Source organism: Andrographis paniculata, unplaced genomic scaffold (assembly GCF_009805555.1).
Source record: "Andrographis paniculata isolate CXL003 unplaced genomic scaffold, ASM980555v1 Contig54END, whole genome shotgun sequence".
In the NCBI taxonomy this organism is placed as follows: Eukaryota; Viridiplantae; Streptophyta; class Magnoliopsida; order Lamiales; family Acanthaceae; genus Andrographis; species Andrographis paniculata.
Window position 1 is genome coordinate 3524493 of NW_026137589.1, and position 9379 is coordinate 3533871.

The following is a 9379-nucleotide window of genomic DNA, read 5'->3' on the forward strand; positions in this document are numbered from 1 at the left end:
ATTGGATTTAAATTCAACTATTCATCCAATTCTTTTCTCCCAAAAACATCAAATCAAACACCTATTTTTTATTTTTTATATTATACTAAAAATAAATTTTAAATTCAAAATATCACATCAACACCTATTTATATCACATCATACAACTATTCAAATTTAAAATTTTTACTATTTAAATCTCAATCCAAAATTCAAACCCCCAAATGGAACACACCCATTGTTAAATAATATAAACAATTTTTGAACTCTAATAAATAGATTAAAAATTAAGTTCTATGCAGGAGTAGTGTTGTCAATTAATTCTTTAGTTTTGATTTGAAATTAAAATTTGTATTTATTTATTTTTAAAAAATATTATTTCGAGTTGATATTCTATTAAAAAAAATAGTGCTTACGTCTGTTTCATAACAAGAGTATCATGGATTTTTGCGTATACAAATTAAAAGAATAAAATACCATATAATATTATATAAATATAATAATATTTTTAATATTAAAAATAATAACAAAAAAAAAATAATATTGATTTTACGGGACAAAAATAGTATAATTTTATATAAAAAACATACAAAATAATAATAATTTTACATTTGAAATATAAACAAGTAAACCCAAAAAATAACAACTAATAAAAAAATAACTTATTTAACTCCACTTAATAATATATTTTTAAAGAAATTATAAATAAAATAGTACTATACTTTATTAAGAACCGAAATAAATAATAATATTTTTTATTTTTATTTTAAAAAAATAGACCATATGTATTGGATCTCCAATATATATACATTTTAGTTGAGTAGAGTAAGAGAATATAAAAATGACTCTGATTACTGAACTACTAGCATGATATCTACCCTATGCCCAAGCGATTCTCAGATTATAAAAAAACAAATTATATATATATATATAAATTAAAATAAACTTTAAAAGTTATAAATTATATTTATAATAAATATTTTAAAAATTAAATTATTTTACTATATAATTTATGGAATTATTATATTAAAATTAATAAAAAAAAATCGTTAATATCATAAAAATTGTGTTAACTTGTAGTGAGCCAGCCCAATACATAAATTAAATTCCACAATCAAAGTTGGGTATACATGGCCCATGGGCCTCCTAAAAATGGCAAAACTATTACTATCTACTATGAAATTTGGACCAAAATTCGATCTATTTGTATTCAGTTTGGATTTCTTTTATATATATATATATATATATATATTTTTAAAACTATCTTGAAAATTTTGTAGATTTTTAGAGGGTATATTCAATTATTTTTAAAATATTAAAATTATATTTTTAGAGGGCATATTAAACTATTTTTTCTTATTTTAAAATATTAAAAATATCAAATTTAATAGTCAATTTTTATACAAAATATGGCAACCAAACAATTATTTTACTTTTTTTTTTTTAAAAAAAAAGTGATCTCATGATATATTTTGCAATAATATTATTTCTATATATTCCCAAATGCTGAAAATAATTACTTTTAACTAGTGGGGAAATTAAAGGCGCATATATGATCAAAATGGGGCTAAAAATTCCCTTTACATATATTTCAACAAAATTTTATTAAAATATATTTAAACAAGAGTCCATTAATTTTCTAATAATTGGGTTCTCTGTCATCCACTAATTATATCTTCTTTTAATATTATACATAATAGTACAACTTTTTATGGATTTTCTTTCTTTTATTATTATTATTATTATTATTATTATTATTATTGATATATATTTCAATTTAATAAAAGTAAAGATTAGGGTTTTTGTACTTTAAGTGGTAATTAGGGTTTAGGTTTGCTCATAATTAAGTAGGTAAAATGTTGTACGAGAAAGTGTCTTTTTCTTTCTGTAAATTAAATTAATATTAATGGTTTTGCCGACCTATATATATATATATATTTTATATATTTGACAACAGTTATAATTATGTCCTTTATTAGAATTAATCACCATCGTATTGATTAGCATTCATTAGTAGTAAGAGAGGAACCAACAGTAAAAGTTTTTTTTTTTCTTTTTATTTATAGTACAATCTGACAAAAATAAAATGAAAAAGTTAAATATTTTTTAAAAAATTTCAATAAAATTATATAAAATTTAATATTTTTTAATATAAAAAATAAACTTTAAAGACTAAAAGTATAAATCAACAAACGGATAAAATTTTTATTTTTATATTACAAAATAAAAAGTACTCCCTCCGTTGCGGATATTTTACTGTAGACACGGAAATTTAAGAGGGGTATAATTAGTAAATAATTAAAAATGTATTAGTAAAAATAATTATCGTATAATAAAAATAATTATAGATTAAGATTAAAATAATTGATTAGTATAATTAAAATTAAAAAAATTATAAATTAAATTTTTAAAAATAAGATTAAAATGTATAATTATTTTTCAAAAAATGAAAGTTACAAAATAAATGGGACGGACGGAAATGGAAAGATGGACATGAGAAGTAGGATGGAGGGAGTAGTTAAAAGGGACAAATATTATAAAGTACATAATTTTATTATTTTTTATATAAAAATACATATATTTTGAAGATCGGTGGTTGAGAGATAGTACAATACATTAATTTATACATACATGCTATAAATAATTGATTTTAATACAAAAATAATATTCTATCCATCCCAATATAATAGTTTTTTATTATTTTTGTTCGTTTCAAAACAATAGTTTTATTTCCATAAATAATTATATCATCATAAAATTACTTATATTTTTTATTTTTATTACACAATTGCCACTACCTTTTACATTAATACACTCACAAGGACAAAAAATATTTTAATTATATTTTTTACCAACTACCAATATAATATTAATATTTTTAAATCTCATATCTAACTCAATTAAAATTATATTTATGGGACAGAAGGAGTATATCAAAATAATATAAATACTGATATAATATATATAGTAATGGGTCATGTAGTACATGTTATATGGTAATATAGTATAAATATATTATATAAACCGACAATATATGACAATAAAGTTTATTGTTTATACTATTTTAATTCTAACTATTTATTGTATACACTATTATCACGTATCGATTAGAATTAATCAATATAATTTATCCGAATTCTATATGTATATTATATGAAGAGAAATAAAAAAAAAATTAAATAAAAATTTAATTGAATATTTTATTTAACTCTAACTCAATCATTTTTTTTTATCATTATTATTATTATTATTATTATTATTATTATTATTACAACATAGATTTGTTTGGTGAGTGGACATTGGACATTTAAACACAACATTAATGGACTGATAAATAATAATAATAATAATAATAATAATAATAATAATAATAATAATAATAATAATTTCATCATATTAAAGAAAATACTTTTGATGCATTGATTAGACAGATTTTCTGGTTTGTCTCCTCATAATGGCTCTTACACAATGATTTTTATTATTATTATTTTCAAATTTGTTATTTTATAATTTAATAATTATTAAAATTTATTATATTTTTTTTAAAAATATATCATTTTTAATTATTATATAAATAAAAATCTAAAATCACTGGAAACATAAATTAAACACATATCCTATATATATAATCATATAAATAATACTCATTCTGTCCCACATAATTTGTCCCTATTTTCTATTCCCGTGTCTACAGTAATACACCCATATTACATGGGACGAGAGAGTAGTAATAATCATGCCATTGAAATGCAATTATATATATATATATAATAATCACTATGTAAATTCACCTAACAAAGAAATCTATATATATGAGTATTAATATTATGCAATTATTACAAACAATAATTGCTAATTTCCGCTTTCTTTGATTAATTTACAATTATATAATATAATAAAAATTTAATTAAAGGGTTGTAACTTAAAAAGTGATTTTGTGTGATTAAAAAGTGAAAAACGACAGACGCTACTGCTGTCTAATCAATGTATGATAGCCCAACACAACTAAGTCATCAAAAGCATTAACTCATTTTAAAATACTCCAAAAAATTTTGATATTATATTAATAGTGAGTAAAAAGTATGATTAAAAGACTTTTCTGCCTTGGTTAGTGTATTAATATAAAAAACAGTGATAATTGTGTAATAATAATGAAAAAGTAAAGATAATTTATGGTGATATTATTATTTATGGAAATAAAACTATTATTTTGGGACAAAAAAAAAACTGTAAATAAGACTATTATATTAGGACGGAGGGAGTAGTGTGTTTTTTATTTGCAAGGTTGTTGTTTACTTTTTGCACGTAAATTTTGAATATTAGTATTATAATGAGTTATAGTAAAAAAGACGAAAATACTCTATTAGTATTGTATAATATAAAAATAATGATATTTGTGTAATATAGTGTAAGTTAGAATGATATTTATTATGTTAGATAGGTAGTATAATTACTAAATTAGGAAATAGTAACCTTGTTTTGGGACGAACGAAAATAAAAAATGACAACATTTCAATGAGACGAAGGGATTATAAATTTTGATATATATATATATATATCTATATATTATTTCATTCGTCCCAACTCAAAGTATATTTTTTATAATTTTCGTTCGTCTCACTTCAATGTATCTCTTTCAGTAAAAGTAATCATACATTAATATCAAAATACTCTTAATTTTTACCTAAATTACAAATATATCATTGCACATACAATTATTTTATACATAAAGTCAAATGGGCAAAAATGTCAAAACTTTCTTACACACTTCTATTAACAAATAAAATACTACTCCCTCCGTCCTAATACAATAGTCTTGTTTACCATTTTTGTATGTCCAAAAACAATAGTTTTATTTCCATAAATAATTATATCACCATAAAACTACCTCTACTTTTTTATTTTTATTACACAATTGTCACTATTTTTTACACTAATACAATACTCCATAATTGAATTAATAACAATATTTAAGATATTGAAAATTATCAATTACGATATTTGATAATTTACTCTTTTTTTTATTATTATTAAAGTTTCTTCAAATCAAATGGCCTAACATAATTTTTTATGTCATAATAATTTACGGTCACTATTTTTCGAATGTATATTGAATATGAATTACAATTTGATATAATTAAAATCAGTGAATGGTTGTGGGTAGCAGTACAAATAAAAGATGTAAAATTAAAATTTACTTTGGGTAAAAAAATAAAATAAAATCAGCCTCAATCATTTCACATATTTGTTGCAATCTTTACCTTTAAAGTCTTTTTTTGAACAAGCCAAATTGAATCTAAACAATTATAAATGTAGATAAAAAGTTGGACATATTGTTCATATGATTTAAGGGTGTAAAATGGAAAATAATAATAACAATATATTTAAAAACTCAGCAAAATAATGATACATTGAAATAATAAAGTACAATAAATATCAAAATATATATTAAAAATATGAAAGTAATAAATTTAACATAATTTAATATGGTTTATCTTGTCGAGTTTAGTTTGCAGATTATTAGGTTCATTAAAAAATTTACTCAAAGGACATTCGAATTCTTACGTCATTAAAAAATAATAATAATAATAAATAATAAATATTAAGTTTAGTTTAAAAATAAAATATTTTAATTAAATAAATAAGTGTGGGTAAAGTTTTAGAAGTAGTACAAGGGAGTAATTAAATTATTAGTGTAATAATTATGTAATGTGCACATCAATTTATTATGACGTTAAATAAAATCTAAGTGTACTTTCGGCTCATTTTGGTTCTTTACTATTCCCTAAATAAATTAAATTAAACGTGACAACTAATTAAAAAAGTCAACATATGTTAGACTAACTTTTATTTAATTAAATTAGTTTAGGTCAAATATAATACTCTCTCCGTCCTGAAACTAAGTATCAATTTTTTTTTTTTTTTTACGTAGTTTTAGAAATATTAGTATTTATTGGTATATAGTAGGAATAAAGTAGAAATGACTAAAATAATCTTATTAGTACGTGTGATATAAAAGTAATGACATTTGTGTAATATATTGTAAGTTGTAAGGGTATTTGTAATGTTACGTAAAAAATATAGTTACTAAAAAAGGAAATAAATACTTTATTATGAGACAGACTAAAATGGAAAAATAGATAAATTGTTAGGGACGGAGGAAGTATATATATATATATATCATAATTCATATAATGCAATTAATTGGATTTAATTTTATTATCTAATGAAAAATTGTGCAACAAGATATATATATATATATATACATATTTTTAATGTTTGAATTTATATATTAAAAAATAAATTCAAATAGTGTTTGATGTTATATGATAAATAAAAATTTGATTTTTTATAATATATATGTTGGGGTTTCTTGATGAGGTCCTGTTAGACCCAAAATATATGGCCCAATAGATAGTTCGATCTGAAAAGCCCAATTTGCATCCCGGGTAATCTGAGCTGTCGAATTTTAGGGTTTCAATCTGGTCCGTCCATTCATAATGCATGTATTGCCTCTCTCCATTATTTTATGTTTTTTTTGTAATTCTTTTGTTTCGTTTTATTTTTGTCCGTTTTAAAATAATTATCTTATTTTTTTATTTAATAATTATGATCTTTACAATACAATAAAATTATTTTTATTTTTTATAATATTTATAGAAATACCACTATAGTGGTCACTTTAATCTACTTTTTTAACTCTTCATAAAACAAAAATAATTTATTATTTATATTTTATTTTATACCAATTTTTAATTTAGTACTATTATTTTTTAAATTTCATGTCCACTACTAATAAAATATTTCTTTTGAAACGGATGGAGCATTTTCTTATCGCATAAGAGTTACCATATTAAATTTAAATTATATATATTTGATAGTTTTATAGAGGAAAAGTAAAAATGATGAATAATGTTATATCAAAATTAAAGTATAAAACTAAGAGTTTGTTTGTTTTGTATTTTGATTTGAAGAAAAATATTTCGACGTGAAATATAGAAAATTGCGGAAATATTACTTCATACATATACTTTCAATTAGACATATTTTTTAATGAACTTTTTATAATACTAATATAGTTTATATGTCCAAATTGCAAAATACTATTTTTGTATATTTTACTCAAAAATATTTATTTTTTATTATAACAAAAATAATTATACAATTAGTACCAAAATATTTTTAATTTTTAAATCTAGATTAAGAATACAAAAACTTCACTCATCTCATGATTTTAGTTATTTTTATATTGATATTTCACTAAAGTTATTACAACAATTTTGAATGAAAACTTCACTGTATAATTTATTTATTTATTTTTAAATATTACAAATCCCTAATTAATGAAATTAATTAACTGGCTATCCTTTAATTAAGAAGCAAATATTTGCAATTCATGATTTATTTTTTTTTCAACAAACATAAATAATTGAAATATTTCACACATTAATTACCTAAAGTGATAATTTTTTCTCTAATGTATCTTTCTAATTATTTTTTTTTCCAATTTTTTAAATATTTATATTAAAAATATATTATAAAAAATATCACATAGTTAAACAAATGGCTGGGATCCTCCTGGAGTTCCCAATCACCCTGCCATTATAATTTTGTGTAGGTAGGTGTCTTCTAAATATTATATATATTTATATATATATATAGATATATTTGTATATACTTAAATTTTAATTTTTTAAAAAATTTTAGATGGAATATTTCATTTCTTTCAAATATATATAAATTTTACAGTTCAAAACTGACACAACGCTAAAAAAAAAAAAAAATAGTATATTAGTAACGGAATTCCGTTCCTAAAGTGTGTGTAGTTAACGCAATTTCTTTTCTAATTCCGTCTCTAATGTCTTTAGTAACGGAAAAAAATGATTTAGAGACAAAAAAAAAAAAAACTTTGTTACAAAATTGATATTTTTTTGTAGTGCAAGATACAATCACAAAACTAACAGATGATACACAATTTTTGTTAATATAATATACTCCATCCGTCTCATATCTATATATCTATTTTATTTTTTGCACGGAGTTTTAAAAATATTAGTATTATATTGGGATAAAATAGAAATAAATGTAAAAATACTAAATTAACCATATTAGTATTGTATGATATAAATCTAATGATATTTGCGTAATATATTGTAAATTGGAAGGATATTTGTAAAGTTAAATAGATAGTACAATTATTAAAAAAAGAAATGAATACTTTGTTATGAGACGAACCAAAATGAAAAAATAAATAGATTATTAAAGGACAAAAGAAGTAAATGAGCTATATAAACTGACGCTACATACATAATAATTGTCTACATAATATATATTACCATTAATTTTAGCATATGAAATATGCTCTTACAACACACTATGCAAGTATGATATGTTAACACATAATTTCAATTAATATATTATATGTTGTAATAATTGAAAATATATACTTATCTCGTCCCACTTTAAAGGACTCTTTGGATCGGCACGAGTTTTAAGAAAAATACTCCTATCTGTCTCAGATACCATGTTCACGTTGTCGTTTCCGTCCCACATTCCATGTCACTTTCCTGTTTTTGGAGAATAATTATACACTTTAATCTCATTTTAAACTTAAAAATTTTAATTAAACTAATTACTTATTTTAATCTTAATTTATGGTTATTTATATAATAGGATAATTATTTTCACTAATACATTTTTAATTATCTACTAATTATACCCCTCCTAAAATACCGTGTCTACAATGTAGCAGACACGGTATGTGGGACGGAGGTAGTATGTAAGAATAGAAATTTTTACTTTTTCGGTAAAGAAAAGTGGTATTTTTTTTACTAAAAAAGGAAACGAGAATAAATTTGGATGACAACCAAAAAAAGGAAAGTGAAAATATATTTGAATGACGGAGGGAGTAATAGTTATTGATTAATGAAAGTATGTAAGAAGTTTTGAAATTTTTTAAGTTTGATTTTATATATAAAATATTTGTATATGTAATGATATATATGTAAAATTAAGTAAAATTAGAAATATTTTGATATTAGTGCGTGATTATTTTTACTAAAATAGAAAAGAAATATTTTAAAATGTGATATACGAAAATGATAAAAATAATAATTTAAGCTGAAATAAAAAAAAAAAATATTATCTACAGATTTTTTTTTTATATGTTGATCGGAACCAATGAACAATGGGCAGCACATCTCTCCCTTTTAACTTTCACCATTTCGACATGAAACTATAATTATAGGGTACTCAAAATTTAAATTATTAAAAAATAAAAAATTATATGTAAACACGAATAGTTCGGGTGTGTTTGTTTGGGGGTTTGGATTTTGGATTGAGATTTGAATAGTAAAAATTTTAAATTTGAATAGTTGTATGATGTGATATAAATAGGTGT